Here is a 13,945-nt window from a genome sequence, read left to right on the forward strand (position 1 = left end):
CTTATGAGAGTGAATTTTTAAAATTCCAAGTTTAGACCGATCCCCAACAAAAATAGTACTTATGAAGCTCTTGTGGATAGGAAATTGAAACATTTTTAAGATTTATTATTAAAAATAAAACGTCCAAATTAATCATTAAACAATTACCAAAGTTTATACTTCTATATATTCTTTTGTTTACAATAAGCCTGCTTCTTGTTTCATGTAATTTTTAGATTTATTATTAAAATAAAACCGTCCGAAATAACCATGTTAGGATTAAAAAAATCTATAGTTGTATATTATATGATAAATGGCTGAAACAATTCGTTATTTTCCGCCTGTCCTGAACCATGCATTAATTTCTTCTTCCACATATTCTCGCTCAGTGCATGCGAAATGAAAAGAAATTCCTCATATTTGGTCAGAGTTTCTTCGCATTTTTGTTCTTTTCTGCGGGCCAGAGGAAGCACCGAAGCCGCTTAAACATGTGGGCTCCTCCAAATATAATAATAAAAAAAACCAAAAACAAAACAAAAAACGGCGAGAATACAAGAAAAATAAAATAAACCGCTAATGGTCATGGCCGTTAATAAACAGAAAGCCCTAATTTGGCTCTCGTCTTTGGCTGTCTTGTGGTTTATTAGCCAAGCCGCAAACACACCAAAATTGAAATGGAAAACAAAAAAATAGAAATAGAAGTAGAGCGGCGATCGACACGCACTTGTAAACAAATTTTGAGGAACTGCAGTTGAAGGAACTCTTCACAAACTGCCAAGAAAAACAAACAAGCAAAGTCGACCAAAAATAAGTTATTATGTGTGTAAAAATAGTAAAAGAATCCATAAAAATGTACTCGTAAAATGTACACGATTGTAGAGAAGAGTGCTTTTTGAGTGGAGTGCTGGCTCCTCTTCGGCTTTTTTACTCAAAGAGAGCGCCGGGCTAAGAGAAAACTATGATCAGCTGGGCAATATTCGATGCGATGCGATGCGGTGCGTGAGATGCAGTCTCTCGGCTTTGGGCGATTTTCAAACCATTTTCCGTTTGGGCAACCACAAAAACAACGAGCGTTATGAAAATGGAAAGTGGTATTGCACAAACATCCACACACAGACACAAATTAAAAAGTAAGTCGATCCGAAAAAACAGCTGTTTGCCAGCCAGCGGAAATGCTCGGAAATGCAGACACCGACTTTAGGTGAATGGGCGTCGTGTGAGTACTATTACACTCATACTAGCTCACTCTCATCATATTCGATCATCAGCGCCGTGTGAGTCAGGCGCCGAAATGTGACTAAGCCGCTGTCCATAAATGAGTATCGGATTTTTGGCGTAGGCTTAATGCGACCAAGTTGGCTTTTTTCGGTTCTTTGGTTAAAATAACACACATGAACCAAAAAAGAAATGAGAAACGCACACACAAGCGTAGTTTGCACTGAGAAATATTAGTTACAAATTTTGGAATAAACAATGTTTACCTCATCAGTAGTCATATTGCTAACTAATTAAACATCAACACATTGCGTGGTTATATCGTAGGTTTACAGTATCGGGAATGCAACTATACGTACAAGATGCTTATTAGGAGTACAAATGGCATTCACAGAAACAACACTCATTAGTTAGAATATATTTTGAAAAAAATCAGAATTTTTCTACTTTTTCTGAACAATTTTCCGCCAGTTCGTCGTTTTTTTTCTCAGTGCTATGTTGTCTGTTAAGCCGCCTTCATTCATGTCTCCCATCCGCCTGAGTCTCGATCGCCGTCTGGGTTTACGTCTCCAACTATGTTCGTCTCAGTCGAGTGATTGCCGCATCTAGATAATCCCCTCCAATCCAATCCAACACTTGGCAGTCATCTAGTTTCCCTCTTGGCCAGTCTGCTGCGTCTGAGTTCGAGTTGGCCGGTCAACCCACTTCCTCAAGTGGCCGTACACCCAACACAATCGATTTTATATACTATATACTATATAGATGTGTTCAGTGCAACTGTTTTCCATGCACTTGCCGTTGTGGTTTTAATTAGTAATTGGCAATCGCGCACATCGTTGAGCAGATTTTGAATTACCATTGCCAGAGGCCGATATCGGGGGTTGGGGGCTTTTAAGAGGGGCGCCCCTTGCTTGCTTAATTGCCAACTGATTGCTTATGGCACTTTGAATTGCCTTCTGGCACGCCAAGGGTGGCAGTTGAGACTTGAAGAAAATGCCTAAAAAACACAGTAGGAGGTGGGGGGCAGCAATTTGCATGTCCATCAAGCGAGGATTTTGTTAGCCAAGGTGTTTCGGAATATGCACAGAAGTTGGTTTCAATGATTTAACACGGATTTATACGAATTAAATAGGTGTGTTTTTCCTCAATTAGTCACTCATATTTGAGGGTCTCCTTCGATATTCACAATGGACACATTATTATGAAAGTTTATTCAATGTGATCATTATCAATGGGATTATAAAGGAAGGATGAGGGGATTTTTCATTAGAAATGGTTTAATATGAAATTAGATTTAATGATTATAAACTGTAAACAACCAATTAGTTTATTTGCCAAATGGTTATTTTCAGTAAATAACACAAGAATTTTAACACATTCTTTAAAATTAAAAAATACAACAGGTCTATTTTCAAAAAAATAGTTATATACATGTACATATATGTATATATTAGAAGAAGTTAGGCAATAAATTTCTTATAATTATGCCTCGCTTATTTCGTCTTTTGCTCTCACTAAACCATAACTGGCACAGTATTAATTTAATTTGTCTTTTTTGTCGATATATTATATGAAAATATGATTTTTATATTTATTCTCGAACTATTTAAGGTAATTGGCAACCCATTGATGTGGTAGTGATTGAGTGGACTCACCCACTTAGTCACAAAGATAAAAAAAAAACAAATAAAAAAAATATTGCTGGGCAGCTGTCGCCTGCCTGAAACTATTTGGCTTGCGAGTATTACTAAGCCGCTGCCCACGCTTCACTCACGCCCAAGTCTTCGGCATTCCGCCTGTCACAGCCAACATCCGTCTCAAGGCAACTAAACTGCCGCCCAGCGCCCCCAGTTTTCAGTTTCCCTGCGTTCGAAAAACAAAAAGTCAACTTAAAAAATATAAATAAAACTAAGAAACTCAGACTCAGGCTGCAGACTGCAGACTGCAGAAAATTTCCCGTTTTGCCAAGGAATGCCAGCAAAGTGCAGTTGCCATTTTCAACTGAAGAGAAGTGAAGAGCGTTGGGATGAGAGCAATAATAAAAATTATTCGTCATGTGCTTAACACACTCGCGACGCTCGCATAAATTAAGATAAATATTAAGAAATAATTTATCTGCTGAATTGGTACTTGTTGGTACGAGAAAAATCATTCACCAGATTTCTAAACCATTTAGGGTTAAGTTGTCCAAAAACATTAGATTTTTTGGTATATTATTAGCTATTTAGTTAACTTCATATTAAAACAAGAAAGGAAGCTATCTTCGGCACGCTGAAGTTTGTATAGCCTTTTATCTACCTTGCAATTGGATTATTAAGAATCGATCCATTCTGGTCAAACATAAGAAAATAACAGGAAATATACATACATATAAAAGTAAATTTGCCCATAGAATATAATAATTTGGTTTTGATAAGAAAAAAAGGTTAATTGGTATGAAATAACTATATTTTTTATTACATTTACCTAAACTTATTATATTTACCGTTTTGCAAGTTATAGATTTACATTTGCAGCGTTATATTTTCTCTTCATCTACTGATCGTTTCTATGGCAACTATATGATATAGTTGTCCGATTTTCATAAAATTAAAAACGAAATTCTGATATAATAAATAATGGCCACTTCTCTAAAAAGATAAAAATATGTTGAAAAACAGCCAAGTTATAATTTTTTCTAAATATTTATCATTCGTATGGCAGCTACATATATGTATGATATCGTCCGATCCGGCCCGTTCCGAGAGATATCGGAAGACGACTATATGCTAAGTTTCATTAGGATAGTTTTACAACTGAGGGACTAGTTTGCGTAGAAACGGACAGACGGACGGACAGACGGACATGGCTAGATCGACGCGGCTGTTGATGATGATCACGAATATATATACTTTCACTGCGTTGCAAACTTCTGACTAAAATTATAATACCCTGCCTTTTTTTTATAAATATGTTAAACCTAAAAATAGGATAATATCTTCAGAAATAAAAAAAAAAACAAGAAATATTGTACGAATTTCCTATTACATGACACAAATAATAATTCATAATTTTGTAGAGAGGTTCACATTCTTTTGTAAAATGCAAATGTTTTCAGTAAACATTCAAAAGGCTGACAAAAACAATTGTTTCAAGTGAGTAACGAATGCCTGAAAGGTTTACGGAATGGAGACTTTATCCGGCATTACTTTTGTTTTTTGCAACTGTCGAAATTGCGAGAAGAGATATGTGTGTCAATCTGGAATTTGGCGCGACTTATTGCGAGTCACAACAGCCACAGTCACAGTGTAAACAAGGCGGTTGGGAATGCCGGCTAAGTGGACTTCCCTCCATATATTCATATTCCCCCAAACTTCCCTTTCGAAAAACAAACTCTGAACCCAACTGAAAGAGTTACGTTTTCCCCTGTTCGGGTTCGGTTTCAGTTTCGGTTTCCACTACTTGTGCAAACAGAGAAGGCGGAAAGAAAAACAATGGAGAGTATATGGAATATTCGTGTAAGTTCACTTCACCTCAAGGGTGAGCCACGGCCCAGCCTGTGTGGAATACGGGTGACCCACTGACAACGGCGACAGACAGTACCCAGTATTACCCATCCCCCAAATAAAAAATCGCTGACAAAAAAACAGGTTTACACCGAGTTGTGGGCGTTTATACTGGGACTCGGATTCCTATTTGTATTCGCTTGTTGTTCACTTTTATTTGCGTGTAATGTCATTTAAATGATTGCTCGATTGCTGACAAAGGCCAACTTGTTTCGCAGCAGCAGCAGCAGTGACGTCATGGTCACTCCACCCACACAAACAGAGAGATACTGGCTGTGATATATATAACAGGTCATAAATATCCATAAAGTGATATTGGGTGAAGCTGAGATCATTGCAATTTTTGTGAAAGCCACAAAAGCGGGAACGCCTTGAATGAAACTCCCACAGAGCGAAAAAGTAATGCCACTCGATCTAGCGAAAATATTGCGCAAAAACATCTGTGATAAGGTTGTCTTCTGTGATTAATTTTTATGGGAAATGTTTTAGTTTCGTGGATTTTCTAGAAGCTGCAGCCTGCGCTTAAGAAGCTAGACTTCCGTCAAACTTAAGGCAACCAAATTTGTATGCTTTTGAGCAGAACAAAACAATTAGGAAACCTATGGACTCTATAGAGTCTGTTACCTACTATGAGAAACCAGATACCCAAAACATTGTGGGTGAAACTAAAAGGAGTTAAATATGCCCAAATTTATGGAAACCTTAAATTAAACAGGGCGAAAAGCAAATAAATTGTTGGCAAATAAATGTTAATGTTAATAGGAACATGTTGAACTACACCCGAATAAAGACAAATGTTGAGCAACACCCATAATAACTCGCATACCTACTAATTTTAAGGCCATATTCAACCATATTTCTCTCTGTGTGCCAGGGGGAGTATCTCTCAGCTCGTCTCCCCTTCGATATCGCTCTAAAGTTAAAGTATCTTGACCTCGCCATGTCGGAGTGTTTCATTCCATTGCTGTTGATCGTCACTGGCAATTAGTAGCGTAATTAAATATTTGTGTACAAATAATTTGTACGTCTGTGTGCGTATATTTTATATAGATTTTATATTTATATTCAAGTGCGCCGGGCGGGCGGTCCTTCGCTTTGATCCAAGAGACGCGTTGCTGCCAGAATTGCGTTTTGTTTCTCTTTTGGAGTTGACAAATTGACACACGAAATTGCTTATCTTAATGAGTCAGAAGAGCTTTTGTGGATGTTGTCGGGGGAGGTACACTGTGTGAATGTAGATATAGTACATATATAATGGAGCGGAACACGAGGACGAGGGACCTGCTGCTGCTGGAGTGGGAGAAAATTGTCTGGGAAAGGTGCCATATGGCCATATGGTTTTGCAGCCTTGGGGCGATGTTAGATACGATGAAATACCGCCGAGATATATTTACTGCATGTGTGTGTGAATGTAATTCACGAATGTCACCTGTCGCCGACAGTCGGGGAAACCAATGTCTTTATTTGACTTTGACTGTCCAAATTATATTCTCGAATATCAGTTATATTTTTGGTAATTACTTATTATACTTCATTAATAGCTTTTAAGTGGGTCTTGGTATTTTTTAAAATAATTTTTTATTATAGGTACTTATAAGGGTCCAATATCTTAGAAATATTTTGTCAAAGTTTCACACCCGTTATAGCAACATTGACGAAGTTAAGCATAGTTGAACGGAGGTCGTTCGGTGTTCTAAATCGGAGTATCAAAAAGTTTAGAGTGCTCTCCTGAAAGTGCCATTTTGAAAGGCGGTGAACACGATAAGTCAAAATCGAAGGGACCTTTTTTTTTAGATAACTTCTTTAACTAATTATACAGGTACTCTTCTTTAATTTAATTTATTTAATGATGATGATCCTGGGGACAGTTAGGATGTACACAGCAAGCCGCATAATATATATGTCGGAGATATCCGTTATTTAATTTAACCGTAGTCGAGCCAGCGAGTTCTGTTCGCCTGCGCAGTCAAATCGAATCTGTCATCACGCCACTTTTCCTGTGGCCCTTTCACCTTTTCTTACTTTTCACTCAGATGTCATTCCTAGACAATCTCAAGCTGTCTCTCTCATTCTCTCCTATTGTTGCGACAGACGAACAGACCTCACTCAGTAACACTCCTGTTACCGACTCAACTGTCATTGCGCCTGCGCGCCAGCGACACCTACAGGCTACCAATACCTGAGCATGCCGAATAGTTCTGTTGCCATAGCAACAAGCTTTCCAAATTTGCACTTAGCAACCAACTCGCCGACACGGCCATCCTGACAATTCACGCGTCCTCGCGTGACGTGTCTTCTAATAGCTCTAAACATAACTGTCATTTTCATTTATCATTCTCTCTTTTTTCTCTCTTTGGTCTCAACTTAACATTTCATTTTATCTGTTTTATTCAATTCTTACCAATTCAGAAAGGCCCTGCTCCATATTTCAAAAGGCCCTGCTTCACATATTCTAACCATAGGAATAAAGTAGGCCTTGTTTCATGTGATCCGACACGGCCTTCCTGACAAATCACACGTCCTCGTGTGTTAACTTTATATCACAGTATTCTCAAATTTCAGTACTCGTTACATTTTATTGTTAACAAACATTTCATTAATTTACTAAACATGAGTATTGAGGCATTTAGACAAAATAAGCATCTTGGTTTCATGATAACATAACAAATTACATCTTCATTTTAATCATAATTTACAAATCAGACTTCACTAATTACATAGCTTTATCAACTGGTGTATTTCCTTTTACACCCACATACTGACCCCCGCCATAACAATTCCTTCTGTTATGGTGCGGTCTCCACTGACCCCCGCCATAACAATTCCTTCTGTTATGGTGCGGTCTCCACTGACCCCCGCCATAACAATTCCTTCTGTTATGGTGCGGTCTTTATATCCCCTCTTGGGATTCCAAGGCATCAACCGTGCCATCCATATCATCATTCCCCACATGGGAATCAGACGCATCTCCACTTGAGTCGTCTAAATCTTTAATCAACTTTAATCTTTAATCAATCAACGTCATTGCTTATTTTGTCTATTTGGCTATGCCCTCAAAAACTCATGCGCATACTTATAAAAGTTCGCTTACTTGACAGATATCTCAAAACATATCAGCCACCATCAAGCTTTTCTATAAACTCTGTTTGGTGCCGATCTTCATTTTCATTTTCCATCTTCATTTCTTTCTCTTTTCTCTCATTCGTAACAATTTCAATTTCCAATTTATCCATTTTAAGTTAATCTTGCCTCAACAAAATTGTGCTCTTCCTTCCATAATTTTACCGAACCGGCATAACGTAACTTTAAATTTCTTTCTCTATACTTTTCTCTGTGTCATGTGGTGGTATCAAGCCCAGAGGGTGGGTCCGATTGGCATCTCTTAAGGGCTTGCATTGGTTGCACTACTAACTGTGCAGTTCGCCGCAAGTTGCACCCCGCCAAGAGCATCTTCCCATCACCTCTGCGGTCCTGGTATCCAGCCAGATGACTACTTTACAACTTTACACATGATACAATTTTCAACAATCTTTAAACTTAGTCATTTCCAACAATTCTGATAAATATTGCTGAGTCTATTTTTTCCAACCCAAACACATAACGGATTTATAACCTTGATTAATAACTATCCAACAAAATTTAAGGGACACTACTGGCAGATAACATTGCCTCACACCTCTCTGTATTCTTTAAAATCCCTCTTCGTAACTCAAGTTAATTTCAATTATTTTTAGTTGTTTATAAACTATGCCAATAAATCCTGAATCCTGAAGTTGATCAGTCGGTCATTTGAGATTTCCATTCTAAGTTCAGACGTTTTTCTGTCAATTTATTTTTATTTATCGGAGTTAAATCAGTCATGTGAATTCTGGACACAAAAAGAATTCCACAATTGCCTTGCGCTTTCTCTTCCTCTACTCTATGATGCACTTCAGTTAATTTTTTTTTTGTTTAGAAATGATTACATCTGCAATAAGTATAGACTACAAACTCTCATCTGAGCAAACAATGCCAAAAATGTCAGAATAATTGCACGCCAACCAATATTTCCAATTCATACAAAGGCTACTTGGACTCCACAAGACACATAGTTCTACCAATATATCCACCAACATAAGGGTCTCCATTAATTAGGTGTATTAGCATTGGACCATATCCACAAGAGCTTATATCTGTTTCAAATTTGATCAGATGTTTCGAACCAACAAATAACGATTACAGGCTCATTTGTAATAATATTAAAAACGTTCGTTCCAATTTCTGAATATCGTCATTTCACTTAAAGATACTTGAAGCCGAAGAATCTGTCTCATGATCTGAGAAAATCGAGGCACACGTTTTTGAAAATAAGGCACCAATTCAATAAATGGTCTTACGACGGTCTCTTAATTGCACCGATTAAAAGGACGGACCTTTAACGTAAGGATTTTCTAGGAATTGGGTCTGATTTCTCCACCGCACACCTCATAGCTCAGATACTGCGTAGTAGGTTCAAGAAACCCACATTTGGTAACGTTAAATGGCAACTCTGGTACAGTCAACACATTTAATACAACCTTCAGCCTTCGGAAAGCCTTTTCTTCCGAGTTTGCCATGATTAACATGCATCTATGTAAACTATCGCAAATAATCATGATAAATTCCAAACGCCTTAACAATTGCATGATGAAGGTAGAAGATGCACTCTTCAAACCAAACGGCACGGCAGACCAAACAGACGGCAACTCGTAATTTTTTAAATTAATTATTTTTCAACAGAAACATTTTTCCTTCACAGGGTCTGACATAAGCGGCAAAGGCCACTGTCCGAAACCATTTTCGAATATTGCTTCCGATAGTCTAAGCACAACCTATCGTAGCACAGGGCTCGCCAATGGGAAGGCAGATGTGCAAACAACACTGCAATCAAACACATCTCTATTCCCATCTTTTAGCCAATTCAGCTCCCAAATCAAAGAATAATTGGAAAGGGCTCACCCGATACTGTCACTGTTGAATCACACAAATCAACTCGCTTCTACATGCAGCTGATGCTGCCGCTCGCAGCCGCTGATACCCATCTCGTGCACACAGATGCAATGTGACCACCGTTATCACGCCTGAAGTGCGTCACTCCAGCTCTCCGCACTTCAGCCGCAGTTCCGCCAGTGTGCTGTTGTTGTTGTCTTCCATTCTTCCCCAAATTTTCTGGCCGACACTGATGACACTTGCAACCGTCCGGCTCAACACGCGACCAGTGCATTTGACTGCCTATCACGACTCCGGTGTCTCGCACCACGCGGCTGCGCAAGCCTTCGATGCGCCACTGAATTTAATATCGACCGAAAATCACTTTATCAGAATGCCCGCGAGGCTATGGTGAATCCCACTTCTGATGTCGGAGATATCCGTTATTTAATTTAACCGTAGTCGAGCCAGCGAGTTCTGTTCGCCTGCGCAGTCAAATCGAATCTGTCATCACGCCACTTTTCCTGTGGCCCTTTCACCTTTTCTTACTTTTCACTCAGATGTCATTCCTAGACAATCTCAAGCTGTCTCTCTCATTCTCTCCTATTGTTGCGACAGACGAACAGACCTCACTCAGTAACACTCCTGTTACCGACTCAACTGTCATTGCGCCTGCGCGCCAGCGACACCTACAGGCTACCAATACCTGAGCATGCCGAATAGTTCTGTTGCCATAGCAACAAGCTTTCCAAATTTGCACTTAGCAACCAACTCGCCGACATATATTTATTCTCAAATTATAAGATTTAAATATTTATTGTGTGAATTTTTTAATGCTGATTATATACATTTCTTGCCCTTAATTTATTGATATGTTTCCTATGAAGTATGAGTTTAAATTGTTTCATCAAATTTATATTGTTGATTCCTGACACACAAATACCTCTCAAGATATTCAAATGAAAAAAATCTAAACATTTTCTCTTTCAAATTCTTTAATTACCAAATTTAAAATCATTAAAAACCACTGACATGATTCAAGAGAGGGGAACTCAATAGGAAGCTCGTGTTTTGCTGCACATAAAAAACTCAACAACACTGTGGGGGGGAAAACAAAAAACAATGCGGTAAAACAGCCAATCATCATATCAATATATCCAGATGTTTCACTGGCTTTAGTCATTAGATTCCAGAACACTTAAAAATGTCATAACTTTAGACGAATAATTACCGAAAGCAGTCGCGAAGGGGAGGGCTCCGAAATAGAGACATAAAGATTGCGACGAGGAGAGCTATCTAACAGCGAACGAGAAATGCAAATTGAATTGAAAACTAATTAGAGATATCTACACACACAGGCACGCCACCACACACCCCATTCAGATACAGATACGGATACACCATTGCAGATACGCGATATGGAGATACGAATACAAAACGACAATTAAAAACCAAAAAGCCAAAGTAGAATTCATCGCCGAAATACGGAATAGAAATACGAATAGCTTCAAAGGAAACAGAAGCAGAAGCAAACAGCAGGCGGGAACAGAGAAACAGTTATCAGTTTTCAATTAACAACATCGTGTTATGTCGGTAGGCGTATCTGTGTCTTCCAGATACAACGCAGAATGCCGAAAATAAAAGCAACCAATGCATGCGATAAAATTACAACCCTGAATAGTAACTTCTTATTGGGGCACTGACGAGAAAGAAAATATCATACATAAAGGGCAATACTATTGCTTTTAAAGAATGGAAGCTCTGACGGAGAAGGATATCTATTAAATTATTTCTTATCTGAAATGCGGTCTTTTTTCACCTTATAAAGAACGGTTTCCCGATCTAATTACAACTTAAATGAAAATACAACTTTATCGCACGCGACTTCCTTGTGGCAACTGTACTTCCTGTTGCCGGGCTACTTCTCCCATTAAAACCTATCGTGAGTACGTAAATGTGCAAGCGAGTGTGCCTCGAATATCAAATCGATAAACTCAATCACAGAAACAGAAATCGAAACAGAACTTACGACACACTCGCTAGATCTATTAATGAAATCTATGCGGTGCAGCTCGGGGGATTGGGAGCTAACTGGGGCTTGGCGCCTGCCCCACACATTTATTTTTTCTTGATGCTCGATTTCGGGCCAAGCCTTGACAGGTTACGGAAAACTTCGATAACGATAACGACAGAGCACTTGAAGACGCCGTCGATTAATGGTAATGGGACAGGCCGTGCGATGATAACACGCGTCTAAAAATAAATGCTGTCGAATGCTGTCAAAATAATCCGAAATCGAAAATGGCTCGACGAGAGTATTATAACTTGGCCAAAACAAAACAGACTCACGCCCACACGAAACAAACACCCAAAAGTCTCAGGCTCGATCAATTCAATATATTCGAATTCAAAGGCCAAAATTGGTTCACTTTGCGCAGGCGTAGCCAAAAAAGAGCGAGAAAATCGAACAGCGGGAGAATGGGTTTAAAAATATCCACAAAACAATTGTAAATAAAAGAAACCATGAGCAAATATTATTTAATCGATGCATTAACACGTCTTTCAAATGGGATTCAATGGCAACCATTACGGTTCATCTAATCGATCCGCGGGGGCGTCGCTTTGCTTGTTCATTAGCTAGTTTCGAGCTGCGAGTTTTTTCCTCTATTTTTTACTATTTTTCTGTTGCAGAGTTGGCCCAACTATTGTTGCTGTTGCTTTCTGAGCAAGTTTTTCCGTTACATGCAGTTTGGCCAAATTGTGTGTGGGCTAACTGGCTCAGGGCTAATTAAAACTCAGCAAATGGGGGATAAAAAAGCGAAAAGCCAAGTAAACTTTTCATTTCGCATGTGAAATCAACTTGGAGTCGGATTCGGGCTCGGATTTGACTGAGGAATGGGAACATGGACTTGGACTTTGCGACTTGTGGAGGTGTCTCCCACTCCATCTGTCTCTCCGGTTCTCCGTCGGGGTCTTACTTAATCCCAGACATCAATCTCAATTTATAAATATTCCAACAAGTATATATAAACATGTATTTATTCGGCTTGTTAAGGTAAAACGAGTTTTGTTTTCAGTTTCATTGACGATCTTGGGCGTTTCTCTTATTGAATCAATTTCAATTAAAAGTAATTACAACTGAATCGCGAGAGGAGGAGAGTGCTGACGCATTGAGTGCATTGTCACTCTCAAAGTGTTGTACTTAAAAACGATATCAAGGGGTTTTCCGGTTGTGGAAGTGTTTTGTGTCTGTTAAATTTAAACTTTAAACCATATTGGATGTAGAAACAAGAAAACTCTTAAGTTTGTATATGGAAGACCCTGTTGTGGCGAGGGTCTTGCAGAATCTACATGAACGTGTACAGTGTCACTGTGATCAGAGACCAGGAGCAGAAATTTGCTGAAATTTGCATATGAGAGCGAAACTTTTCATGAAAATCTATAGACTTTGTTTTTGTACGTCTGCTCCCGTTTCCCCCAGACTCTAGTCATTAACTTTCATATAAAACTTAATTGATTACCATTTCAAAACGTTGAAATTCATTTAATCAAATAATACATTGAAATTATTTTAATCAAACGGAATTAAATATTGTTGCAACTTAAGTGCTCTCTCCAATCTAAGCTTTGATCCAGAAAATCTGTAAATGCTTCAGTATGCAAAATGTAATTTATTCGTGCATCCTTTGATCTGACAGTCTCTCATTCCTGTCGCTGTTGTTGGCCACATCCCGTGAAGTCCTTGCCGTAGGAACTTTATAATAGACATTCTCTCTGGGCACAATGCGACAAGTATTCAATAGACTTCACTCTGCCTCCATTTCTGTGTATGTTTTAGCTTTTTTTTTATTGTGCGGGACTAACAATGCCCTCGGGGCTGCGACGACGACATAAATTTCGATTTTTGCAGTTGCAGTTGTACGTCGCAATATGCACATAGTTCTGTGGGCCGACAAAAACTCCGTTGGCGGAACAGAAATAGAATCGCACACAAGTGACTGACAGACAAAACGGCAGAGCTGGCACAGAGACGGGATATATATATAAATGGGCTATATGGGAGACGCAGAGGGGCTGCTGGGGAGGAAAATGTACGGGGTTCATGGGCGGAGGCTGCAACCGTTAGTGCGGAATTAGCGCATAATAAGGCCGCGTCGATGCAAAGCACCAGAGCAGCTGGGAGTGCAAGGAAATGCGAGCACACAGTTTTGCGGACACTGCTGTGTAAGCCCCCAGTGCAATGAACCGCCGAGCGGTGC

General features: G+C 39.0%; 3 protein-coding genes and 1 pseudogene across 11 annotated transcripts in view; 2 read left to right on the forward strand and 2 right to left on the reverse strand.

The window, feature by feature from the left end:
* Nucleotides 1-13,945, reverse strand: part of shot (dystonin-like protein short stop) — a 99,589-nt gene that overhangs the window by 63,769 nt on the left and 21,875 nt on the right. The window lies entirely within an intron of this gene.
* The window catches only part of LOC108071384 (uncharacterized), a 124,393-nt gene that overhangs the window by 55,446 nt on the left and 55,002 nt on the right, over nucleotides 1-13,945 (forward strand). The window lies entirely within an intron of this gene.
* Nucleotides 1-13,945, forward strand: part of LOC121501831 (transmembrane protein 164) — a 131,081-nt gene that overhangs the window by 55,430 nt on the left and 61,706 nt on the right. The window lies entirely within an intron of this gene.
* On the reverse strand, nucleotides 2,001-3,006 carry LOC108079528 (uncharacterized; annotated as a pseudogene).

This window comes from Drosophila kikkawai, chromosome 2L, assembly GCF_030179895.1.
Source record: "Drosophila kikkawai strain 14028-0561.14 chromosome 2L, DkikHiC1v2, whole genome shotgun sequence".
NCBI classification, from domain to species: Eukaryota; Metazoa; Arthropoda; class Insecta; order Diptera; family Drosophilidae; genus Drosophila; species Drosophila kikkawai.